This window comes from Lonchura striata, chromosome 1 (genome assembly GCF_046129695.1).
Source record: "Lonchura striata isolate bLonStr1 chromosome 1, bLonStr1.mat, whole genome shotgun sequence".
In the NCBI taxonomy this organism is placed as follows: Eukaryota; Metazoa; Chordata; class Aves; order Passeriformes; family Estrildidae; genus Lonchura; species Lonchura striata.
Genome location: NC_134603.1, coordinates 60,652,422 through 60,679,892, shown reverse-complemented (window position 1 = coordinate 60,679,892; position 27,471 = coordinate 60,652,422). Strand labels below are relative to the sequence as shown.

General features: G+C 38.4%; 1 long non-coding RNA gene across 1 annotated transcript; it reads left to right on the top strand.

Moving 5' to 3' along the window:
- Window positions 1-6,230: 6,230 nt before the first annotated feature.
- On the top strand, window positions 6,231-26,836 carry LOC110469742 (uncharacterized). The gene is made up of 3 exons (XR_002465311.2): window positions 6,231-6,275; window positions 7,632-7,687; window positions 26,814-26,836. It is a non-coding gene; the product is annotated as an uncharacterized LOC110469742 (long non-coding RNA).
- Window positions 26,837-27,471: the final 635 nt, after the last annotated feature.

Sequence of the window (27,471 nt, the reverse complement as noted above, 5' to 3'; positions counted from 1 at the left end):
CTTTGGCAGTGTGTCTAAACACATATTGGAAAATAAGCAGTTATGATCAAATGACAAGATATGTGTCTTTCAGGTGGTGTATGTATAGTGCTGTTCTGAGCATGCTAGTGCATAGAAAGAGTTATAAACATGAGAGATGGCAGAACAATTTTCAGCTTCTTTCTTCATCAGAACCATTTTCAGTTTCTGAACTTCAAGGGGGAAACCAAAGTATTTTTACAGAAAGCAAAGCTGTGAAGTGTGATGTTACTTTTTGGCTTTGTCACATGTGCTCCATGAGTGACAGATTAATCTAAGCAGTGTCTTGTTTGAAGAACCTAAGCCTGCACAACTGCTGAGGCTGAACAAAACTTGGCCTCAGAGATAGATACATGAAGGCTTTGAGTTTTCTAAACCTCCCAAACTGGAGGGTGCTTCTTAGCAACAGTTTATGAAATGAGCAGAGAGATACAGTGGTCCTGGCTGGGTGCATCAATCATCATCTTTGTCATTATCCATCCAAAACAGAGGGGTGTAGTGATACTCTTTGCTGAGTTTAAATCTGCAAGTGTGGAACAAAGTTATGCCATACAAAAGTCCTCTTGTTTTTGGGGTTTTTTCCTGAAAAATGCTGAATCCCTACTCTGAAGAGAACTTTCCATTATTAAATACATTAGATAGAGAAGAAAATCTTTATTAAGGTTTTTATGAACAGCAAGGGACCACAGTTATTTAATATGCCTTTTTAAGGAAAGGTCTCAAACATTGTCATAAAGGGCACCTGGATATTTGTTTTTTTAAGATAGAGAGAAATAATTTTAGTCTGTTTAAGCTGACACTAAGACTCCAGTCAAGAACTCATATTGCACTGGCATATGTGGGGCTGCATCTGGAGACAAACAAAATTTGGGGAATATTTTGTAACTCTTTGAAAACTATTCAGAGATTTTAATGTATATGTTTCTTTGATTTATTTACTCTGAGCTCTGCATATTATAGCTTGGACAGCATGTCTTTACATGCAGGATATATAATATCCCAGAGACATGGGAGGGAGAGTGCTAGAGAAAGGCTCTTATACTAAAGAAAAAGGGAATGGAAAATAGAAATTAGTCACATTAATATATAGGAAATAAGTGGCAAAATTAATGATGATGCAGACATTGCTGAGATGAAATTTGAAGTTTATTCCTTCAGGCATTTTTTGAGTTCTGAATGTATAAATGTTTTGTGTAGAACACATGGAAGAAATAAAGCTTTATTTCTACTTGCATAACTCAAAAACTGTTGAGTTTATAGGAAAGGAAAAAGAAGAAAATGAAAAAAGTAAGGAGAAAAGCAAATTTGGCTGAGATCAATCATGAAAGATTTACATTCAAAAGAAATAATTTTGTTTTGTTTTGGTAGAGTATATTAGAAGGAGTTGTGAGCGACTGAAAAGGGGGATCTGAATGGGAACCAGAACACTACCTTGACAGATAATCAGCTACTCAGACACTCAGGTTTATTAAATCTCATAAGCATGAAATTTAAAGAGTATGATTTATTCTGTCCTTATGCTTAAATTATCTGCATTTCTAAATGCATAATATGCATATACTGTAATGCTGGGGTGGTAAATCAGAGTCCTTTTGAAGTGTATACCACTGTTTAGTATGGCCCTTATACATGACAGCTATTCAGTTGAGTATTACTGAAAGCTGACAAAATAACTGGACTTGCACCGGAAGGAAAGAATTTATTCTCTCCCCAGAGCAGAGATTGTTGTTAACTATTCCAGAACAGTAACTGTTAAAGCATTCAGTGTCAGAGATACTCTAATGAAGACAGAAGGTTTTTATAGGCTTGGCTAGTCCCCATGGAAACAGCCTTTTTACTGGGTTACCATAGGAATTGTCAAAGCCTTTGTAAGCCTCCCTTAATAGCGCATATACGCTTTCCAGGCAGACTGGAATATCTGCTAGAGGATACACCTCCTGTTTTTAAATATAAATACAAACAGATTTTGTTTTGGAGTGGTACTCATCTCTGTTTAACTAGCTCTGCTATTCTTTACGTTAGAGTTACATTAAACATTGGAGTCACCTGTGGTACAGGAGAATGTGTGACGGCTGGATGGGTTTATGAACAAGGCAAGCCATGTATGCTTGTGCCTAACCTGCAGGGAACCACCAGCAGAAATACCATTCCGTACAGCGCTTCTGGCACAGCCCACAACATGTTAAAACATTAGCCCTCCACCTTCTTGTGGACATTGCAGAGCTTTAGTCAGTCTGAAGCTTTGCTGGACAAAAGTTATACAACAGGAAACAAATAAGCAAGAAATGTAGCCAAAGGAAACAAAGAGAATACTCTGCTGAATGGAACTACCAGAAAGCAAGCCATGGGATGACTTCAGCTCTCTAAGTCTTTCAAGACAGTTGCTGTTTTGACTTCTAAATAATGTTCCTTGAAGCCATTACCTGGGCACAGGATGAGTAATTTCTTTGATAACTAATGAGGAATTGCATTTTCACACTCTTGATCCTGAGGCTTTGTAAAAACAGGGAAGTAGAGTGGGGAGCTGCAGGTTGTGAGGGAACCATGCACCTACTTGCTTGTCTTGTCGTTGTGAGCTTAATTTTATTCAAAGGACCTTTATAAATGAAGGGGAAAAAAAGAATTTTGGTTTTGTTTAAACTCCTGGGATTAACACAGTGTTCTCCATACAGGGGATTGACATTAATAAGACTACTTGTTAAGGAAATCTAGCCAATATCTTCAGGGCTTGTTATTTGTCCAAACAAATACTAGCTTCAAGGCTTTCTTCTGTACAGCCTGACATGCTTTTATATTCCACTTTCCAGTTGGCTAAATTTCATTATGCAGTTTGGGCATATAAATCAGTGGAGCTGAATTGAAAGACTTGGTTTCTACAGGATGACACCAGCAGAGAATTTGGCCCTTGAGTTTGAGTTACCAAGGTACCAGCTCTCATACATGTAAAGATTTCCATGAAAAGCAGTGGGACTGCTTGCATGTTTTAGTTAGGCATGTAGGCATTCCTTGCCTTACCAGAGAAACTATTCTGATTGGACAAAACCAAAGTTTTGGATTTAACTGAAAATGTATTTGTTTTAAAATGGATAATTGGAACTACAGATGTGAAAACTGCTATATATTGTGGTAAGTTTGCACAGATGGTATAGCAAGGCATGCATCATGTATTACTCCTTTCCAGAATTGGTAGAAAGGCAGTATATTTTTCCAGAAAAATATTTGAATGAAGCCAGAAATGTCTTTGATTTCCCAAGTGACTGAGATGCCACTATTAAGGACATTTCTGGACACCCGAGCCCAAAGATGATCTCTCTAGTTACTCAAAAAATAGTTAGTGAAAATCTGAGGATTGCAGTCATCCAGAAGCAATCACTGAGATCTATTTACAGGGAAAGGGGATAAGAAAAAAAGAAAAGGAGAAGATTTGTGGAGGAGTTAATAAGGATTCTTCTGTGCATTGATAATTTAAAGGCTGCTTTAACTGTCCTTTGCCAGTTATGAGTTGCTCTTACAGAGAAGTTGATCTCATAGTTTTGGTTCCATTTTAGGAGCTGACAGAGATGTCAAAGATGATATCTGGAGCAGCAAGAGGCAGGATTATATTGGGTGTGACAGTGTGAGTGCTCTCCAATGTGTTCTCCCACCAAAAATGTAGAATGCTTACTATTTTTGGAGGTCTGATTCCCCATGCCATGCACTGTCATGCCAGAGACAAGGATAGTTGCAGGAGTACCTGAAATGAAGGTCTAAAAATAAAGCCATGAGTAAATCATTGTAAGGTTCAACTAGTCATGTGTCCACCAAATGGAACAATGCAGTTGTAATCTCAGGCATTTTGTTCTTTGACCATGAAAACAAAGAGGATGATGTAGCCCACACAACATACCTGAATTCACTATAAATACATTTTCCCTGAAAGGTCTTGTAAGAATTGCTCTACCTGTAGGCTTTCTCTAAGAAGCGCACTCAGTATACAAACTGCCCCTGTTTACCCTGTTTGCTTCCACTAAAATATCCTTACTGGTTCACCCAGAGAAACTGTGGGTGCCCCATCTCTGGAAATGTTTGAGGCCTGATGGTCTTCGAAGTCCCTTCCAACCCAAACCATTCTATGGTTTATGTTGCAGAAACCATCATTAAAGCTTTTTGGGGTGAGAAGTCCCTTGTGATTTTTGTATTGAGATTTTGTGGCTGAAAGTTTTTGTCGAGTGTGTCAGGTTGTGAAGAAACTGCTGCACCCACTGCAGCCTTCCAACAAAATAGCCATTATGTTCTGTATGTTTTTATGTTTGCATAAGAAATCACTGACAATCAAATTGTATCCTTGAGCAAAACATGACATTTGAACAGTTTGCTTGGCCTGCAGGGCATGCACCACATCTGCTCTATTACTGAAGGTGCTAAAATGGGTGGGATAGATTAAGCATATTTGGCAATTTTATGGTAAAAGGAGCTCATTCTAAACTCCACTTGTAGGTTAGCTGCTGACAGACACACCATCTCAGTGGGAAAAAAATTTGGCATAGCATTTATCTTCTGGTGTCTGTGTCTATCTGCCCTTAGTTCCACTTGTCTTCCCATTCCTTTGTCTCCTCCCCATTTTGTCTTCTCCAGAGCCATAGGGCTGAAACACACAGCCCCCTGTAGTTCTCTCTCTGGTGTGGGCTTTTTTTTTTTTTTTTTTGCATCAGATGTTTATCCATGGACAAACATTTCATTTCCTCATGATTATGGGCATACATATGCACCACAATGTGTCTTTCTCCTTCTAGCAATTCTCAGGAGCACATAGACATACTAACTTACACAGACAACATCTGCTGTAAATCCTGACCAGTGAAATCACCTCTCCTAGTTGCCAGAAAGTACCTATAAGGAAGAAGTAGATGACGATTTCTTCAGGAAGAAGCCTCATGTTCACAGGCTCTGTTGCTCACAAGGGAACTTCAGCCACCACAATAACTTCTGGAGGGACAACAGAGAAAGGCATAAATGATCCAGTGGTCCAGGAGATCTGTGGTGTTCACTAAGGACAATTTTCTAACCCAGGAGGCACTCCTCTGCACTTTGTTCTTACAAAGAAGAAATAGTTGGTTGAGGATGTAAAGTACAGGGAAGCTTCTCCTCAGTGTCTCCCTGTGAAAGAAGAAGCAATGGGCACAAATTGCAGTACAAGAAACTCTTTTTTTTTTTTTTTTTTTACTGTGGGGATGGTCAATCACTTGACCAGAAAGTTTGTGGAATCTCCATCTTGGGAGGAATACAAAATATAACTGGAAAGAGATGGGACCAAACTGTTCTGACTGCTTTGAGCAGGGGGGAAGCAGTAGAATGACTCATGTGAGAGCAAAAGAGAAAAGGAAAAATTTAGATTGTATTGGATCCAGCGTAGCAGCAAAAGGAAGCACATACCAATTTCAAAGTAAAAGCAGAAGAACAGTAAAATAGAGAAAATCAAGAATGTCCTAGCCTACTGTCCATCTTTTCTAAGCAATAAAACATTAGACAGCAGCTCTTTTCCAAAGGGAAATGTGGCACACCTGGGTTGGAAGTTGGTAGTGAGAAGGGGCCTGCCCAGGGATAGTACTTTCTGTCTGTGCTGTATCCTGTCAGCTGTAAATTCCTGTACTGCTCCTGACATGTTCCTCACCTGCCATATATGCTGAAAGGACTGGTAGGACTTCATGCTTCTTCCCTGCTCCTCACACCTCTCTCTTGCTTTGGAGATGCCACGAGCTTAGGGCCCCATGGTCGCATCCCCTCCCTCATCGGGACCTGATGGTGTTGTCCAGGTGGCCCCATATCTGCAGGACTGCAGAGGCACAGAGCAGTCACACGTGGTGCAGCCCTAGAGGAACTTATTCCCTTTGCATCTGTGTCTGCACATGTCTCTTCAAACTCCTATGACAGTGCCTTTTTGCAGTCTTAAAATCTTTGTATTCTGCTTATATCGGCTGGGTATGTCAGGCCTGAGCTGGTTTAGTGTTCATGTGTACTTTTTAACTTGAGGGAGGATATGTCTTAAACAAAGAAAACCAAAAAACAGCTGAACGTGATTATATCCCTGTTTGGAAAAGCCCAGGCAACCATCCCTAGGGTAACAAGGAAGAGAGGTCACTGAAGAAATACTGCAACTTACAGCAAGAATGGGAGGAGGGTTTAGATATCTGAAGCACAGGAGATGTTGACAAGGAAGACTGAAGGCTCTTTAAAGGCAAAAGAAATTGTGTCAAGGAATTCTGCCTGTTTCATCACAGGTACTTTTCTGAAAAATCTAAAGCAGTGCAACAGGGAAGGGCTCAGGGTGACACCAGCACTGGCATCTTGTGTGCCTGGGGGAAGTGATCAGGGTTAAATGCAGTTAAAGAAACTGTGTAGTGTTTTTCTTGCTGCAAATGAAAAGTTAATGCCAATTATAAGGCAGTAGAAAGGCAGGAAAGTAGCTTGTTTTAAAAGATTTAACTTATGGAGAATGAGGTGAAGACTCTAACCCAGACAGAAGCCCAGAACTGAGAGTCAAAGTGAAGTGAGGTCTAAGATCCTTTGAGTTCATTCAGTTTTGTTTGTCTGAGATATTTCAGCAGCTCAGCAGCCAGTGGAGCAGCCTTAGGTGCAAATGGACATAAGTCTTTATTGATTTTTGTGGAACTGTTCGTGTGAATATACTCACTAAAGGACGCATGCTTGGAAATCATTGCTTCATTCAGTTAATGCCTATTTCTTGAGTATTAAGAAATGAAATATCAGAAATACCAAGCAAATAAAATGTATGTGGCACGAGGGGAAGGACAGTTGAGCTGGAGGTCAGGGTCTGATGTAAAGAGGCAGGGAACTGTGTGTGCCAAAGGAGCTGCTGAATGGAACTGTGCCAGGAAAGACACAAGAGAATTTATGCTGTACAGGCAAAAATGATCTTTCTTTCTGCCCACAGTTAGTCTGTTAACAGCTTGCAAGATCACAGTAGACATGAGGAAGAAATAATTTTAAAAGATCCCAGAAACACTGAGTTGAAAGCAAAGAAGTGAATGTTTATGAGAAACATTTATGAGAATATTAACTGTTGGCAACGTAGGCATCCCTTTCAAGTTGAATGGGAGGAATAGGGTTTAAAATTATAAGGAACCCTTTAAAAATTCATGCCAAGATACAGCCTAATGGGAGCAACAGGGTACTGAAAAATATTTCTGAGAGTATTGGTTGCATCCTTGTTTCATGTGTGTAAATTAAATTAAAAATTGTATTTAGTAGGAATGATAAAGAAGACATCAGGTGAAAAATGCACTCACACAAATCTGTCAACAGTCATTTATTTACTATTAATTGGTCAAATAATGAAGCCCTAGTGAAATATTTTCTCAGGTTTTATTTCCTTTGTTATGGAAATATTGACTGAGTAAGGAAAATTGAAATAAGAAATAATTACTTATGGAAAAGTGCCTGCAGTCTCTGTCTGTATGGACATTATATTGTCTATATGGACTTTATAAATATACCTCGTGTATGGTGATTGGAAAATTTATTTTCCAGAAAAGGAAAATATTGCTAAGAGCCATAGAAGATACCGATCTTATAATTTCAACCTTTTTCTTTATTTTTCTTATCCTGATCTGTAGTAGTGGCATTGCAGAATGGAGATTTAAGAGAAAATCTTGGAAAAAGCAACAAAACTGTAAGTTATTCATTGTAAAAACAATATGAATAAGTTGAAACTATTTAGCTCCCATACTTCACAACAGAGGAAAAAACACACCATGGTCTTTTAAAAGACTTTATAACTTTTCATGTACATATGTGTATAATTTTCCAGATACATGCTTTTTTTTCCTCAGCAGAATTGCCATATCTGACACTATGAGCCTGAGAACAGGCAGCAAAAGACTCACTAAAGTCTGCACCTTGTAGTCAGCACTTTGTGTTGTAAAAGACTTTCTGAAAATGCTTACTTTTCTAACATATTCAAGTTAACCTTTTGACTTGAATGTTTTAGGATCTGTGTTACTCATGTTCTATAAGAAATGGCTGCTAAACATATTTTATGTACATACTCCTGCACCCCTACTGCAAAGGATTCTATTGAGATCCTTACCCCTTAAGAAGCATTAAACCTGCTTTTTCAATTTTAATAAATGGTGTCACTATATATTGTTTAATAGATGGTTTCACTTGAGCATTTTGAATAATTCACACAGAAACTAAGTTAGAAGAATGAGAAATCAAAGATCATTTTTGTGTCAAAAATCAATTTCTTCTTAGTCTTTTGTGTGCAAAGTATGTGAATGAGTTTTGAGATTGAAATTATCTTCTACCTCCTGAGCAAAGATTAATAAAATGGATTTTAATTGGGGATTTTGCTAAGCATTTAAGTAGAAAAATGTGAGTAAATGGAGGAAAAAAAAAAATCTAGAACTGGATTTTCTAACTAGACTGATACCAATCACTGCAAATCTAAATATTCACTGCCTCAGTTTTTAGCTTATCAGCATTAAAGATACACATTAGAAAGTCATGTGCACTTCAGCATCTGGTAGCCTGTGTGTTTTATATTTGAGAACAATATTCCTGACATACAATCCTAATAAAGCTACATCTCATATAACTGGTAGATGTTTTGTGTCTTTACTGGTCTTGGATATGCATTATTGCATCCAATCCTTTTATTTTGCACTAAAATATTATGGGCTCACTCTCATTTGTATTTCTGTTCCTTTTTAAGTGTCTGGTTTTGTAAAAGAGCTGCAGATTTGGCAGGGGCTTTCATAGATATGTAAGCCTTTATGAGTTCATAATGACTTATAGAGCCCAATATGTGAATGATGCAGAACAAAAGGCAGTGGTTCATTTACTGTCATTTCCTACACTTGCCTCTGCTCTGCAATGTGGTTGTGAAACATTTCATATTCACAATAATGTGTTTTGCTTGCATTTTGCAGTCATCTTCCACATGTGTAAATGGAGCAACAGGTGTAAGATTCCTATGTTTTCAAACTTTATCCCTTCCCACGGATGAAATTGTAAAACATAATAGAAGATGAGGGTATACATACAGACAAGAAAATGTCTGTGCTTATGTTTTTTAAGATATTACGTATTAAAAATGCACACACGTTTAACAAGCCCAGTCTTTTTGATATGAAGATGACTTTAGACAGAGAAAATTATAGATGTAGAAATGCTGTCGTATGCACTCAAATACAGGCTTGGCATAGCACCACATAAAAAATTAACAAATGTTGTTCATAATGCTTGTTGCAATTAGAGATTGGATTTAACTGCAGTGAGTGACATGACCAGATGACATCAGGGGAAAATAAAATCACTTTTGTCAATACTCTTGTTTTCTATCTTGCTACTTGTCATTAAAAAGTCAATATTAAGTCAAAAGTTTCTGTTTAATAGTATGCAAGATCATATGCCCAGTACCCAGCATCTTCTGAAACCTGTATCTCAGTTGTAAATGTGTGTTCACTTATTCAGAATATTTATGAATAGTGGTCACCAGTGTAGTTCTTCCTGTCACCATTCAGTTCTTCCTGTCATACCTATTCAGATCTGTAGATTTGTAGATGCTCTTCTGCTTGAATAAACTGGTGTAGTTCATGCAAAATTACACATAACTGAGCCCAAATAACACATGTTTTGCTTTAGTTTCCTGTTTGGGCTCAGTTCTGACTAAAGTTTTCTGCTTGTGCCTGTTACAGTTCACTGTGTGTAAATGGTATATATGATGTATATCTATCCTCAGTCTTAGTACTCCTGTGAGACTCTTATTTCTGATATAGTCATACAAAAAACTAAAATTTCCCACCAACAAAGCATTTAAGACCATAGACAGCTACTAAGTGAATTAGTTAAAGAGATTCCCTGTAAGTATTTACCATTCAGTTTTCAAGAATTCTTTGCAGGAAATTTTGTGTCTTGGGGTAAAGGCAGAGATCTTTACAGCAAGTCACTGTACCAAAGGAAGTGGGGAGAAAAAAAGAAAATTTATGGCCTTATAAATTCTCTTATGAGTTGAATGAAGAAGAAAGGAGGGAATTATTGTCTACTTAAAAAACTTAATAAATCTGAAAGGACTAAAACAAAATCAAAAAAAGGTTTCAAAAGTAGATCACCTTTCAAACGCTAATGTGATCATGAGACTCAAGAGCAGCATAAAAATAATAAAAAATAAAAATAATGGTAACATGGTTAACTGAAGCTGGGTGGGAACCACAAACATTTCATGGGTAATTAATATCTTTCTGGTAGAACACTTTGGGACTGGTTTGGAACATTTTTAAAGATAATGGTTTAAAAGGTCCCCATTAACTTCATTATGTATTTTTTTTTTCCTGAAGAGGTTATTTTTATAAAGTAAAAACATCCAAATTCTCCCTTGTAAACATGCAATATATTAAATGACCTATAAAAGGAGTAGATGCTGCTTCAAGGTATGGTCCAGAGAAAAAACTAATGGATAAAGGACTGTTTCAGGGGAAGCACAAGGAGAACCTATCCATTTGAGACATTCCTCTGAGAATGGTTTCTCTGCTTTTCCTCCTTATTCTGCCTTGGTGATATCACAGAATCACAAGGTTGGAAGAAACCTTCAAGATCATCGAGTCCAACCTGTTCCCTGACGCCTCAACTAAACCATGGCACTGAGTGCCACATCCAGTCTTTTTTTAAACACATCCAGGGATGGTGACTCCACCACCTCCCCAGGCAGACAATTCCAGTACTTTATCACCCTTTGTGTGAAAAACCTTTTCCTAATATCCAACCTATATTTCCCTTGACACAGCTTGAGACTGTGCCCTCTCATTCTGTCGGTTGCTGCCTGGTGAAGGAGACCAATCCCCACCTGACCACAACGACCCCTCAGGGAGTTGTAGAGAGTGATGAGGTCACCTCTGAGTCTCCTTTCTCCAGGCTAAACACCCCCAGCTCCCTCAGCTGTTCCTCACAGGGTTTGTGCTCCAAGCCCCTCACCAGCCTCGTTGCCTCCTCTGGATGCGCTCAAGCATCTCAGTGTCCTTCCCAAACTGAGGGGCCAGAACTGGACACAGCACTCAAGGTGGGGCCTCACCAGTGCTGAGTACAGGGGAAGGATGACCTCCCTGCTCCTGCTGGCCACACCATTCCTGAACAGGCCAGGATGCCACTGGCCTTCTTGGCCACCAGGGCACACTGCTGGCTCATGTTCAGCTGCTGTCACCAGCACCCCCAGGTCATTTCTGCCTGGGCACTGTCCAGCCACACCTTCCCCAGCCTAAAATGCTGCAGGGGTTATTGTGGCCAAAATGCAGGACTCGGCACTTGGAGTTATTAAATTCCATCTTATTGGATTCCACCCATCCATCCAACTGTTCCAGGTCCCTCTGCAGAGCCATCCTACCTTCCAACAGATCGACACACACTCCCAGCTTAGTGTCATCTGAAAATTTGCTAATGAAAGACTCAATCCCCTCATCCATGTCATCAATAAAAATACTGAACAGAACTGACCCCAGCACAGACCCCTGAGGGACACCACTGGTGACTGTCCCCAGCTGGATGCAGCACCATTCATCACCCCTCTCTGGCCCGGCCATCCAGCCAGTTCCTAACCCAGCAAAGAGTGTTCGTGTCCAAGCCATGGGCTGCCAGCTTCTCCAGGAGAAGCTGGAGCTGTGGGAGACAGTGTCAAAGACCTTGCTGAAGTCCAAATAGACAACATCCACTGCCTTTCCTGCATCCACCAGATGGGTCACCTGGTCATAAAAGGAGACTAGGTTGGTCAGACACGACCTCCCCCTCCTAAACCCATGCTGACTAGCCGGATACCCTGGCCATCCTGTAAGTGCTGCATGATGACACTCAGTATAAATTGCTCCATTATCTTGCCAGGTACTGAGGTCAGGCTGACCGGTCTATAATTGCCAGGATCCTCCTTCCCACCCTTTTTGTGAATGGGTATCACACTGGCCAGCTTCCAGTCATCTGGAACCTCAGCAGTGAGCCAGGACTGTTGGTAAATGATGGAGAGTGGCTTCACAAGCTCATCTGCCAGCTCCCTCATCATCATGGGATGGATCCCATCTGGTCCCATAGATTTATGAATATCCAAGCATCTCAGCAGTTCTCTGACTGCCTCCTCTTGGATAATGGGGGGACCATTCTGTTCCCTGGCACCATCAACCAAGCCAGGAGGACAGTTGTCCTGGGGCCAATCTGTCTTCCCACTAAAGGCTGAGGCAAAGAAGGCATTAAGTACTCTGCCTTCTCCTCATCTGCAGTTACTCAGTTCCCTCCCTCATCCAGTAAAGAGCAAATGCTAGTCTTACCGTTCCTTTTACCGTTAATATATTTGTAAAAGCATTTTTTATTATCCTTAACAGAAGTCACCATTTTAAGTTCAAACTGAGCTTTAGCCTCTCTAATTTTTTTTCCTACATGCTCTACCAGCCCTCTTGAATATTTCCTGAGAAACCTGACCCTCCTTCCAAAGACGATACATCCTCCTTTTATTCTTAAGTTCCTTCAAAACCTCCTTGCCCATCCAAGCTGGGCATTTACCTTCTCATCTTTTGGCACACATGGACAGTCTGTTCCTGTGCCCTCAAGATCTCTGTTTTGAAGCTCACCCACCTTTCCTGAACTCTTTTGTTTTTAAGGGCAGCTTCCCAAGGAACTCTCTGAATAAATCTCCTAAGTAGACCAAAGTCTGCCCTCCGGAAGTCCAGTGTAAGATTCTTCTTGGTGTTCCTCCTCATCACACAGATATCGAGAACTCTGTAATTTCATGATCACTCTGTCCTAGGTGGCCTCCAACCACTACATCGCCCACCAGCCCATCTCTATTTGAAAACAGCAGGTCTAACATAGTCCCTCCCCTGGTGGGCTCACCCACCAGATGGAACAAAAAGTTGTCCTCCATAGACTCTAAAAATTTCCTGGACTGCCTCTTTTCTGCTGTATTAAGTTTCCAGCAGATGTCTGGTAGGTTAAAGTCACCTGCAAGATCAAGTGATGATGATCCTGAAACAGTAGCTAGCTGGTTGTAGAATGAGTTGTCCATCTCTTCTTCCTGTTTGGGTGGATGATAACAGACTCCCAGTAGGATGTCAGCCTTGTTGGCCTTCCCCTGAATTCTTATCCATAGGCATCCAACTCCATCTTCATAAGTTGCAATACCTATGGTGTAAAAGCCTCCTTAATATAAAGGGCCACCCCTCCACCTCTTCTCCTTTCCTGTCTCTTCTGAAGAGCTTGTAGCCATCCAGTGCAGTGCTCCAACTATGTGAGTCATCCCACCACGTTTCTGTGATGGCGACTACATCATAGCTCTGCTGCTGCAACCATGGCCTCCAGCTCTTCCTGTTTGTTACCCATGCTGTGTGCATTGGTATACATGCACCTCAGCTGGACCACTTCCAGACAGCCCAGATGCATCCTCTTCCCCCTTCAGACCTAGTTTAAAGCCCTCTCAACAAGGTCTGCCAGTTCATGGGCTAAAACCCTTCGGCCCTTAACAGAGAGATCTATCCCATCTGGTTCCAGTAGAGCAGGTGACGTAAAAGTTGCCCCATGATCAAAGAATCCTAAATTTTGCTGATTACATCAACCCTTGAGCCACTTGTTAATGATGTGAGTTCTATTTATTTTATCATTTTTCTCTGCCACCAAAGGGACTGAGCAGAAAACTATCTGTGCCACTGTCCTATTGACCATTTGACCCAGTGCCCTAAAGTCCCTTTTAATCACCTCGATATTCCTCTTTTCAATCTCATCACTGCCAGCCTGGAGTATCAGCAGTGTATAACCAGAGGACTGAATCAGCTTAGGAAGTCACTCAGTGATATTTTGTACCTGGGCCCCAGGGAGGCAGCAGACTTTTCTGGGGGATGGGTCTGGTCTACATACAGGGCCCTCTGTTCCCCTCAGAAGGGAATCACCCACTATGATTACCCTTTTTTTCTTCTTGATGTTAGAGGTGGTGATCCTCTTGCAGGTGATTCATAACTGGGAGACTCACTGGGCAGACCACTTTCTTCTACATCTTTCTTCAACATCATCTGGCTGGCTCTCTAGATCCAGTGCTTCATACCTATTCTGAAGTGGCACGTGGCTAGGGGATGGAGGTCTGGAGGAATATTTATTATTCCCTCCCTGAGCAAGGACCTGTTCTCCTTATTCTACCAGATGCCCTTCTCTTTCCTGGGAGTGAGAGTCATATAAGTCCTCCGGCTCTTGGTGGGCCTCCCTTAAAGATGTAAGGGCTGAACTCCATCAGTCTATTTCCCTTTCACTATCCCTGATACTCCTTAATCTTTCAACTTCCTCCCTAAGCTCAGCTACCAGCAAAAGGAGGTCATTCACCTGTTCACACTGTAGGCAGGCCTCCTCCACAAACACCAAACACCCCCTGAAACCATGGATAAGATCAGACACTCCAAGCAGGAATGAGTCTGTACAGACTTTTTGGAGGGCTCCACTTGGTCACATATGCTTGTACCAGCCACAATTTTCAACAGTATTAAAACCATTATTAGCAGAAAGCCCAAAATCAATCAGCCAACAGAAACAACTAAACAACACGCAGAACACCTTACTAGCAAGAAGACCAGCAAACCTGCCTTCTTGCCCTGCCTGAGTGAACTGTGGTGCAAACTGCTGTGACCACGACCCTGTTTGCCCGCCCCAGTTCGCCAAGCTCCCCAGAGGCCTCTTACAATCAGTTACTCAGGAATGAAGGAAGCTCCACCTCCCGTTCCTGAATGGCTCTTCATGAGCAGCGACTCACCTGCTCAGCGCTCTGATAATCAGTCACGCAGGAAGAAAGGAAGCAATGAACATAGCAATGTAATTCCACCTTAAAAAGGCCAGCATTCTCAACAGATATCTTGTCAGTGCAACAGGATGTGTGCATGTGTGGGGGGTTGCCTGGGACAGAGCAGTGATTCTATAACTTGTCAGTGAAGGGGCTCGGAAATTTTGAGCAGAATGTTTTTCAGAAAATGCCAATTAATTCAGTTGTAAATGTTATGTGGGAATGTGTCAGGATTGACTATACTTTGTTTGTTTTGCTTTCAATCAAAACAAAGCATTCTGATAACTTTTTTATAATCTTGTCATGACAGAATATTTGAATGTTTCATTTCGGAAGACATTTCATTCAGGATTGTGTTCAGTATTATAAATTGGGAAAAAGAAAGAGTCAGAATTAAAACTTTTCATCTAAGTTTACCTTAGGTGAATTTACAAAATAGTCCTACTATTTACTTTCCCTCAGTTTAGGACAGGTGAAATTTTAATGTGTCAGGAAATGAAAATTCTACTTTCATGAAAAGTATCTGACAGAAGTCTATCTCTCATTGTTTAAAAATTAAAGTTTTACAGTTTTCAAAACAAATTAAACATGTATTTAAATAAGTAGAAATTAGCTAGAAATAATTTTTGGAATTGTTTATTTACATATTAAAAAAAATTGGGGTTTTTATGTATTAAGTTACTGAAAAGATTTTTCTAAATGTCCAAACCAATATTTGAATATTTGAGTCCTGTCACTGGGCACTACTGAGAACAGCCTGGTTTTATTCATTGCCTCCCATCAGGTGTCACATTTATGAGGTTCTTACCTGATTCTTCTCCAGGCAGAAGACTCTCAGCTCTCCTCATATGAGATGCTTCAGTCCCTCAGTCATCTCCACAGTATTGGTAGAAATACTCACCTCAACAGTATTGGGTAGAAATAAAAGGTAAGACCCTTCAATATGCTGGTAATGCTCTTCCCAATGTAGCCCAGAATGCTGTTGGTCAAGGCTGTCACTATGTTTATTATTGGCTGGCGTTCAACTTGTTGCCCATCAGCATCCCAAGCTCTTTCTCTATGGAGCTGTTCCTCAGGAACTCAGTGTGTACTGGTGCATGGGGTTATTGCTCTGCGTTGGCAGAACTTGGCATTTCCCTTTTCATATTCTTCTCTGCTCAGTTCCACCCTGTGTTGATGTTTGCTTCCTTCAATTTTATATCTCTGAACTTGCTGAGGGTTCACTGCCCCATTGTCGAGGTTTTTAATGTAGAGGTTAAACAATATTGGCCTCCCTGTTGATCCCTGGGGTACACCACCAGTGAGGTGCCTCCAACTGCACTTTGTGCTACTGATCACCACCACCCTGGGCTTGGCTGTTCAGCCACATTCAATCCACCTTGCTGTCAATCTACCAAACCCGGACAATGTCACCTTGTCTGCAAGATTGTTATAGGAGTCTGTGCCAAATGCCTTAATAAAGTTGAAGCAAACAACAGTCATTGTTCTTCCCATCATCTGACAAGATGATTTCATTGTGGGAGGATATCTACTTGGTTAAGCATGACTTCCACTAGGTAAAGCCATATGGACTTCTTCTGATCACCTTGTCCTTCATGTGTTTGGAAAAGGCTTCCAGAATTAGTTGCTCCATGATTTTCAAAGGGACTCCTGTGAGGCTGACTGGCCTGCAGTTCCCTAGATTTTCCTTTTTGTGCCTCCTGAAATAACATTTAGTTTCTTTGAAGATAGGAGTATAGCAGATAGGAGCACTTTTTTCATATTTCCTTTGCTTTCACATTTTCCCTTCTGCCATGAACGGACACATAGCATTCCTGTATTCATTTATTCCCTTACTAGGTGCACAAGCAAGGTTTTGGATTTTGTTGCCAGTGTATGTCCAGAGGTTATTTAACTTTTATTACAGACAAGAGAAAGAGAGCCAAAGGCTTCTTTCTTCCCAAATAAAGAAGTTCTCTGGACTCTTCAATCTTCATGACTGAGCCTACAACTGACCTGGATTGTCTTTCTGGCTGGGCTTAAGAGCTACTTTAAGAAAAGTGACTTTAACTAAATCCTGTATTGTAACTGCTCTGTCAGGAGTTTGGTGACATATGCAGCCTAAAAACAACAAGGTTTTTAAACTTAAGATAAAGACAAGTAATAAAGAGTTTGTTGCTCCGTTTAGCACTGTTGCCCACATGCTGGCTCTGAACCAATCTATCAGCAATCTGTCTAAGGCTGAAGTCTTTGTCAAGGATAGGAAACAATATAAAGATGTAGAAAACTCCTGCTCATGTGGAAACTTATAAACACACAAAATCGTGACACCAGAATACAACTGTTGAGATAAAGGAACAACATTAACCCCAGTATTAGGTTCAGTAACAGTGAAGCATGATTTAATGGAAATTTTTACTTAAATGGTTATGGGAAAATTAGGAAAGAAAAAAAAAATAGCTGAAAATAGAATTGTTGTCTTCTAGAGACCACCAGGCTAGATAAGAATAATAAAATATTCCAGATCAACTCATTTGGTACTTAAACCACACAGTTCTTCCTCCCATGGGGAAATTTTAAATATGTGGACATCTGCTGGATTACAAGCATTCAAACTTCATTCATTAAAGTGCAGTTCTAATATTTAAAGCAGATAAGTGAGAATGATATCTAAGACCTTCATATTTGGTGATCTCTCAAAGGTCAAGCTATTAGATTATTTCTGCTTACTGGTTAAAAGATGCGTCTGTAATACCAGTACACAACCTTATTTCCTAAAGGTAGCCTGAATTTTCCGCTTATTTGCTATTGCCATGAGAATATTCTCTGCATGGTACATTCACACTCTAAACTTTTCTAGGCATTTTAAAGTAGTCAGAAAGTAGAAAACATCACTGTTGGGGAGAAGAAGGAGAAATAGAAACAGATTCTTACTTGTTCTTGCTATCTTTGATCCTTTGAGGCTCATTTTTTCTGTACCTTTACCACCTCTGATCACTACAATCCATAGAGGGGACATAGCTAAAACAACCCCTTTGGCTCTTGCCCTTAGCAGCTGATTTCTTGTTACCTTATTCTAGAAGTCACAGACTGAACCTAACAGTATGAAAAGCAGCCATAAGTAATTGTTTTGTGGAGAGCTGCTACATAGTCTCCAGAAGAGAATAATGAAGAAATTTTAATTCTACACTATAGACCTAAACTGGATCTTAAAAAGAATGTACTTAGGAGTGAACTGTGAAAAAATCACAGTGTTAACATATGTTGAGGGAAATTAATTAAAATAAAGGGGATTATTCTTGATTCTACCATACATTCTGCTTGTTAATTTAACCAGCTAGAAGGGCAAAGTTATTTTTTAAGTATATACTGTTCTCATAAGCTTTGAGTTACTGTATGCAAAATCTACCCATGAAAAGTGCTATAATATATCCTCAAATATGGATTGGAAGGGGTAGCTATAGTGTCCAGGTAAATAATGCCCAATTATTGCTCCCATCAGTCAAAATAGCTATGTAAAACCTACTTGGGAAGGAAAGGGAAGATTTGTAAAATCACCATTTATCATCCTAGATCACATTTTTGATATATGAGGTGTATTAGTTTTGTGCTATCCAAAAAATGCTCCTAAATGTTTTAAAGTATAATTAGACAATATTGTAGTATTAAAAAAATATTCTGAAGAGGTATATTCTAGCAGTCTTCTTCCTTCCAGAAGGCAGTAGGCACTTGCTGAGTCATTATTGAAAGGACTTCAATTTTCCATTTAGGAATTTAGGAGTAAATAAAAGAAAGTAAACTAGTCCTTATTCTCCTGTACAATGTCAGAGATGCTGTGCTTCATTTATTTTGCATACCTTATCTGTTGAGACATTTCTGAAATGTGTTTACTAAATTTGTTGTATTAATGAATTTCGTTCATTAAAATATTTTAACTACATAATCTAGTCTTACAAAGGTAATTAAACATATTGTTACAAGCCTCAAAGGTCTACAAGAGCAGAATTCCAAGCAAAATCACATTGTTGTTAATACTATTAAAAAAAAATTGATTGCTTTTCTCCTTCTTCATTGAGAAATATGAAAGAATATCCAATTATATGTTGTGTCCATTCTTTGCTCCCCTCCCTGTTTTTACATAAGATGGGCTATACCCTCATAGTGGAGAAGCCAAGGAGTCTGGTCTCTGATATTGAAGGCTGCCTTCATTAGCTGCAGAAATTGGAGGATGTACAAGGAGACTGGGGGTGGGGCAGTCTAGAAAACAAAAGTTCCTCTTTGAATGCTGTTCAGATAATTGAATTTTATTTGTCGTAGACATGCGAGAATTCCCTAAATCAATTGTTTTATGCATGATCACTTAAAAGTTGTTCTGCTACCACTTTACACTTTTGCCTGTGGATGGCACGGAATCAACGGGATCCTAATGTTGGATACATAAAATGCTGCATATCGTTAAGTACTCTTAAAAACCCAACTATGAGGCATCCCAAAATGGACATCCATATTTTTGTCTTTAATTGCCCTTTGTTTCTGCTGTATCACCACAGCCTGGGGATAGCCAACCTTGTGTCTTCACAGGAATGCTACAAACATAAATTGACATTTTCAAATAACTTTCATTCAGAAGCTGCAGGGATGAATGCCATTAGGAAGTTTATGGAAAATTAATTGCAAAATGTTGCAGATTTCCTTACTTACTGACTGATTCAGTTTTGAACTGAGGTAGGAATCCTGAAGGAAGATGGTACAAAATTAATTAGTTCTCTTACCAAGTGCTATATGAAAGCACAATGGGAGTCAGTTAAAGTTGCACAGCAATTTTAATTTTATACATTACATACTTCCTAAAAAGTTTACTCTGCAAATTTATTATTCTCCTAGTGCAGTTATTTGGTGGTTTGCTGCACTATGTAAGCATTCTTATAGTGCTTTATATGATGTAATTTATACTTCATGTGTAACTGGTTCTTTTTTCTTACCTCTATTACACTCAATAACAATGACAACTACTACTGTCATGTTCTTTAGGTCACATCTTGGAAGGCCATGTGGCCATTTCCCTTTATAAAAATCTGTTTATTGTGGATCATCATCAACTCCTGCAATACACATGTAAAATACTGTGGCATGAAGTTTTGCAAATGTGTACATAAAATGTTGTTTCCATAAACTTTAGCATAAAAAGATGTTTGTAAGCAATTTTTATTTTAAAAAAAGAACAAAGTGACAATTTAAAGATCTAATGTGTTAAAGCAAGCTTATAGAGAAGAGAGCGGAAATGATTTAATGAAAAAACTTTTCCCTCAGTTTTCTTTTGTTCACCTGACATACAGAATCATATATTCCACAGAGAATCAGAATCTTACCTTCATCTTGTACTGTCTTTGTTCATCAAGCACAGCCCTTTTTGTGACTCCAGTTCAACAGGGAACTTCATGCATAGTAACATTTAATAACTAAGGAAGCTAGTCAAATTTAATGATGCCACTAATGGATGTAAAATTCAAGTATGTGCCTAAACACTATGTTCTGGACATTACCTAACACTTACACACAGTGCTTGATTAATATGCAAAATTTCAGTCATAGATAAATGGAAGAGCTTTTACATGTGCAAAGCTTTGATAAGAAGAGGTAAAATTGCAATGCTCATATGTAAGATACACAATATAGAAAGATAACTAAATGAGTATTCTATTTGCAACAAATCCCATCCCTGTGGGTGATGTTGTACTGGACCTTTACATCTGAAAAGAAGCAAGAATGATACACTGAGCTAAAGCTGAGTCTACTTTTTAAGAAAGATAGTGATTCCACTTGCACCTGTTCTCAAGAGTTTGATTTCAATCTTCAGGAATACAGCACACTTCAAGTCCAATAAAGTTATTTTTTAAAATGATATATATTGTGTCATTATCTTATACACAACAAAACAGATGCAAAAGTTAGTAAGGCTGTTAGCTGGATTTTTTGTTTTGTTTTGTTTTGTTTTGTTTTGTTTTGTTTTGGTTTGGTTTGGTTTTTTTTTTTTTTGTTTGTTTTTTTTTTTTTTTTTTTTTGTTTTTGTTTTGTTTTTTTTTTATTTTTGGTTGGTTGGTTTGGTTTGGTTTGGTTTGGTTTGGTTTGGTTTTTTGTGTTTTTTTTTTTTTTTTTTTTTCCTGGAGAAATGCTGCCATGACACAAAAAAATCATATAGATTTCATCTGCACAGAAGGTGAATGTTCTAGCATGCAGAAAATTTTCCATGCTGCTATGACACAGCCAGGGGCACAAAGGTAGCTCTGTTATACCTGTGTATCCAGTGTTGCTTCTGGCATATCCTTTGCTATAAAGTCCATAAACTCCCTTTCAGTGCTTTTTTACAGAGCTACACTTTAGCTTAACTCTGATTTGTATCCCACTAATGGGTTTTCCTTTCAGGATTTTCTTTGGAATTTAACATCTATCTATCTATCTATCTATCTATCTATCTATCTATCTATCTATCTATCTATCTAATCTGTGTATTTTTAAATGGATAACATATAAAGCAACAAATAGTTAAATTCTGGCAGCTCTTAGCACTCAATTAGGAATACATCCTATTCAATATCAGCATTTTTCTGAAGTATTTCTTTACAAGGAATGTGTACCTGTGACGGATTTCCACACTTTTCCCAATTTAACCACACTGCACCTTCTGAGATATCAGCACCTTGGTCCTCTGTTACAGTGTTCTTCAGCTGTGAGGTTTTTAGATGCAATCTTTTTCATGGAGTCTTTTTCTCTTTTGAGATGTGATGTGTTATAATTCTCTTCCTGAGAAAGACTTTAATAAAGTTTTTAATACTGTGGGTTTGTTTAGTAGCTCTTGACACCATTTACCCATTGCTTGCTTTATTTCTTTTCTGTTTGAAAAATCCTTCATTGTTTTTCCTAGGATGTCTCTAAACTTTCCTGCTGAAATCCTATTAAGCTGCTAAAATTTTATTATTTCTCTATCAGTACCCACTTCAATATGCTTTAAAGTACTACATGCATACTTCCTTTTCCCTTGACTCACGCTGCTTTTTTTTTCTGCTCTGTCTTTCATTACACATAGGATTTTTGCCTGTTCTTGTCATTTTTGGAGGTATTTTGGAGAAAGTAGTTTTTCTTTGTTTGGTTTTCTTTCTTTCCCTTCATTCTAGTTATTCTTACTTCTCCAGATTTCTATATGGTTTGTATTTAAACCAGATACTATTCTGACAGGTTTTGTGCTGCCACATGAAGGAAAGCTATAGAAACAGTGCTTTTTGGTAGACCTAAATTTTAGAACAATATTTAGTACTAAATATTGTTCTTGAGGTAAATTTGAATTTGCTTAAACAATACGTCTACTCATCCACTAACTGTCTCATTTGCTTCTGAATTCAAAGATATATTTATGAACTGTGTTTTTATTTTGAATACTTTATGAGGACTGTGATTTAAAGGCATTGCTGCTATTTAATCCTTTCTGTTGCTTTCTTCATGAATTGGTAGTTTCTTGTTATGTATTTAATTGCCATTTAATTTGTAAGTTCTTTTCCAACCACTTTATGAAGCCCCCTTTCTTTTGTTAATTGCTTTGTAATGAGAAGCATGTGAAAGAAAACATAAAGGTCATCATGTAGTTGAAAAATGCTCTTGACACATCTTGGCCTCTTTTATGACTGCTGGACTGTTGCCATTTGCTTCAAGGGTGGTGTGAACAGGGTCTGGAGGGTAATGTTCTTCTCTCATCACTGCAGTATGAATACACCTCCAAGTCAAAAGACTAATATCTGATCCATGTGTTTTCTTATTCTCTCAAATAGCCACAATCAAAACACTGGCTTTAAATGCATTCATTTCATTGCACGGCATGCTTTACAAGTTCTGGTTGTTGTGAACCAAGGGTAAGCTTTTAGTGCTTGCCTGGCTCTCTGTAAATTCCCATTTCATTTAAGCACATGACTTGATAGTTTTGGTGGTCGTGAGCAGCAAAGATACACAAGCATCTGAGGCCTTGGAGGGATAAAGTTTAAAAGATAAAGTTTAAAAGAGATTCACAAAAGCCTGGTGTTTCAAAACAGGCATCAGTTTTCAGAAGGAGCTTGGTGCGTCCAACTTGCACAACCAAACATGCCAGTATTTTAGGGGAATGTAATCCCTCAAGTGCAGAGTAAAAGGTAGTTGTTGGCTGCATGCCCTGCTGATGAATTTTCTTTTAATTGTATTCCAGAATAATAATTCTGGACTTGTCACATTTCAAGTTATATACTGGGACATGATGGGGGCACAGTATTCCAAGCCTGTGGACATTTGTAGCCCTGTCAACTTCAGTAGGGCCACAAGAATTTTTCAAGTATAATCTGGTGCGTGAAATTCACACAGCATGACCACAGATCCATTAAAAAAATATCAATGAGAAATTTATGATTTTTGAAAATTAATGTGAATATAGAAGATGTTGAGTAGGTAGGTTTTCTTACAGCAAATGCAAAATTAAGTGGGACATCACCCATTTTAGCTACTTATGATAGTCCATTGGCCACTTAAAGCTTCAGCTTTCTTTCATTCAGGTGTATTCAATTATCCTTTTTATTTTTTTTTTAGGTTAACAAATATATGTTTGTCAGGCTTTCTGAGCTATACTTACTACCTTCCATAAATATTCAATTATAGTATAGCAACTTATTTTTTTAAATGGCTTGCAGCACATCTAGTAAAGTATTATTCTTGGGTTTGGAATAATGACTAGCTTAAGAATAATTTAGCAAATATAAATAAAAATAGTAAATGAATATGGTTCTGCTTTTCAAAGGACTTAAGTGTCCTGCTTGTTTCCTGCTGCAGTAAGATATCATTCATAGATACCTTAAATTTTTTGAAGTTCATTTTAGTACTAAAAAAATCCCAGAAAACTATATTAAGAATGATTTTATGCATGTTGTGACTTAGGAACAAATCTGATTTAAAATACTTTTTCATGGCTATTGGAAAGGATCTTCTGTGCCCTCCTTGGAGAAGCCAAATCTTTCATCTGGGATTTAATTATTCAAACAAACAAAGAAACAAAAAAGCTTTATTTTGGGTGAGTTAGAATGTTGCTCTATGATATAGTCAGAAAAATGTTCTCAAACAACCATTGCAGAAAAACATAATTATGCTCACAGAGTCATTAGAGATGAATGAGGAATGAGTGGACAGAATGTGTTGCTTGATAAATTTAGCTCTGTCTCTGACTGCCGCTTGTTTGTGAGCTGCTTTGGTCTTCCTTGAATCCGTTTGTTACTCTAAATTAGCCTCCAGTCATGGTGGCAGCTCTTGTGTGTTCCCATGGCCCTGGGAGCAATGCCAAACATGTTCTGCTGCAAGCAGAGCCTTCTGAACAGGCTGGAGGAGATGGGCCAGAGTCAGGATCCGGTCGTCTTAGCTCAGCCTTTGGGCAAACCTGAATATCCATCTTCTTTTGATATAAAGCCAAAGAAATATTACTGATGTATGATAATACAGGTACATTACCCAGGTATAGAAAACAGACTGAGAATGTGGAGTCTCAATCTCATCAAAGGCAAAAATCTCAGCCAAATATGGTGGAGCAACTATCTCTAAAGCATATCCTAATCTCAGGAGCATGGAAAAAAAATGGAATTTCTGAGTACGAAAATCTGCTTGTGCAGTTACTGTCTTTGAAACAAGCAGTGAGCAAACTTGCTACCAGCATGTGTGTTCTCACTGAAGAAACACAAACTGATTCTACAGAGAACTTGAAGGAGCCCATACCCGCTCTCAGCACTGACATTAAAATGATCCTTACACTAAGGCATTATTGTAGGAAAATAAGAAAGAACTCTACCTGTAACACAGCTGCCTACAGTGGGATCAGAATAGTCAGCTCATTGTACTCACAATGGTATTTGCAAGAATATGTTAATATTCAGAAATGGAATTCCTACCTACTAGGTAAGAATTCCACGAGCTGCCTTAAGACAACAGATTAACACAGAGCCTAAGGGAACCCAGTTGTGACTCAGGCCACTGTTGGGCAAGAGAAAAAGAGCTCCTTTAGAGACGTGAAAATAGCAGACAAGGCACAGCTAAAACAGAGAATCCAAAACAGGCAGGATGAAGAACATTGTGAAGAACACAATGATGTTGGTCACCTAGAGCTGGCTTTAAAAAAGCATTGGTTGAAGTATAGAGACAGCATTGATATTATAGCTCTGTTACAAGATATACAGTCGTATTAAGAAAATAGTTTTAATGATCATCATTGTGGTGAAGTGGGTAGAGACACAAATTCAGAGACATTTTCTAGGCAGCAGAAGCACTTGTGAAAGCAATATTTTTAAAGAGAGCATAAGAAAGCAACCAGGTAATAAAAGTACAACAAAATTTCCAATGAACTATTAAAACGTAAGAAGGTATAAATTAAGTCTAAGTTATTTCTATGTCAGGAATTTTTAAAAAATACAATTGATGCAAAGTAGTATTTTACTAGGTACAGGAACTTTTTACCTCACAAGATCCCATCTGATTTTTACAATTGTATATGTGCTTAAGAGTTACATAGAGTTTTTAGTAAGAAAATATGAAGGTCTAACAAAAACCCAAGTTTTTAAATATTTTTGGTTTGTTAACTACTTGAGAAGAAATGGAAATGCGTGATTTTGCAAGAAGATAGGTGATGATATAGCTCAAGAGAGTACTGTGGTCACAATGAAAAATTTGAACTCCCAGGAAAAGTACTACTTTGTCATTGTAGAATGTAACAAGCCTAATTTGTTATGAAGTGATGCTATTCAGAGGCTACAACTGACCAAAAAGAAATTGTAATGAAGAGGTTACTGGCCCCCTCTCTGAAGTAACAAGTGATGGGACAAGAGAAAATATCCTCAGGTTGCACCAGGAGAGATTTCGAATGGATATTATGAATGCTTTTTTCACTGGAATAATTCACTGAAAGGGTTGTTAAACATTGGAACAGGCTGTCCAGGGAAGTGGTGGACTCACCAATTCTGGAAGTAGTGAAAAGATGTGGGTGTGGCACTGAGACACATTGTTTAGTTGTGGACTTGGCAGTGCTAGATGAACAGTTGGCCTTCATGATCTTGCCAGTCTTTTCCAACCTAAATGATTCTATGATTCTCTGCCATGATAAGGTAGGAAGTAATTATTATAATGGGATGGGGAAAAGTGCCATGGTAATTGCAAAAATCTGTCCTTGTTTTAGGTTGCCTTTATTGACTTCTAATTTGTACTGATATGTGCTGGTGGTCAATTTACCATGACTTATGTGAAAAATAGGATATAAATGACTGTTTAAAAGCTGTGCTTAAGTGGCAAGAAACTCCAAATAAATTCAAAACTATGAGTGGATGCTGAGCAAGATTGCTTAGTAATAATCTGATAATACCAAGAAATCAAACAGTGTAATACTTGGAGACATTTCTTGCTAATAATGCCTTGTGGATGATGTGCAGCAGAAGCATGATTTTTCTCTAATGAGCATATTTAGGCACCAACAACCACTGGGGAGAAGCAATGCTGCATGTCTGTATCTTGGTCTATACATTTTTTATCAGGATTTATGATGAGCACATACAATAAGGATGAGAAACACCTGCTGTTGAGACACACTTTTTTGTGATGAAGGACAGCTGATATATTAAAATAAATCTTCGATAAAGATTTCAGGGAGGGTTAATGAAGATTAATACCTGTGAAATACCTGATTTCTGATCATTTATGTGGGCTGAAGTGCTGTGGTATTAGAATAAAAGCTAATTGAATATCTTGTGGTGGGCTTTTTATGTATTTTTTAAATGTGTGGCGCTCACCATAGTAAAAAAAGTATAACACAGAGTGAACCAAGCCTGAGAGGTTTAATGTGAGATACCTGCAAGAGGAAGAATTTGCCTGGTAGTTGTTAGAGTGGTCCAGGATGACTAGCACCCTTTCTGCTTCACTGTCAGCCCTGATTACTATTATTTTTAAGTATGTGATACAGAGAATTTAATAACATTTTTGATCCTAGATGTGGACCCAGCTGAAGGAAGAAGATGACAGTAGTTATATCCAGCTAAGGAAAAATCTGTGAACCATGCTGCCTGTGTGTATGGCCAGTATCTGCACACTAAAGCTGCTCTTCAATTTTCACTGAATTTGCTATTTTGCAAAGCAAGTTCCTAGAATACACTTGAATAGATGTGGAAAACAAAACCAGACCCCACAGGGTCATACAAGGTAAAGTTAATGGATTTTTCTCTCAGATATTTGCACTATTTTACTTCTTTTGCTCTAATTTATTTTTGATTTTCTCTCTCTTTCTGGGCCTTGAACTTCACTTACTCAGTATGGAGGTTACAACTTCTTGATAAATCCAATTAATTTGTGAACAGTTGGCATCTACAGAACACACACTACATCTTTATATAAAACCTCTTTTAAAATAGTTGTTATCGTTGTATATGTAGCAACAGCCAGTGTCTGAAGGTGAATTTTTTGGTAGGACCATTGTGCACAAACAGAAATAAGATCTATTAGAATTACATTTCCATTCATTTTAACTTTTTTAAAAATGAAAAATATCCAATAGATTAATACCAATTCCACATGTTTGTCTAAGCCAAGTAAGCCATCAGATTTCTGAATTACTGAAAACTAGTTAATTTATTTTAAACTCATACTACTTT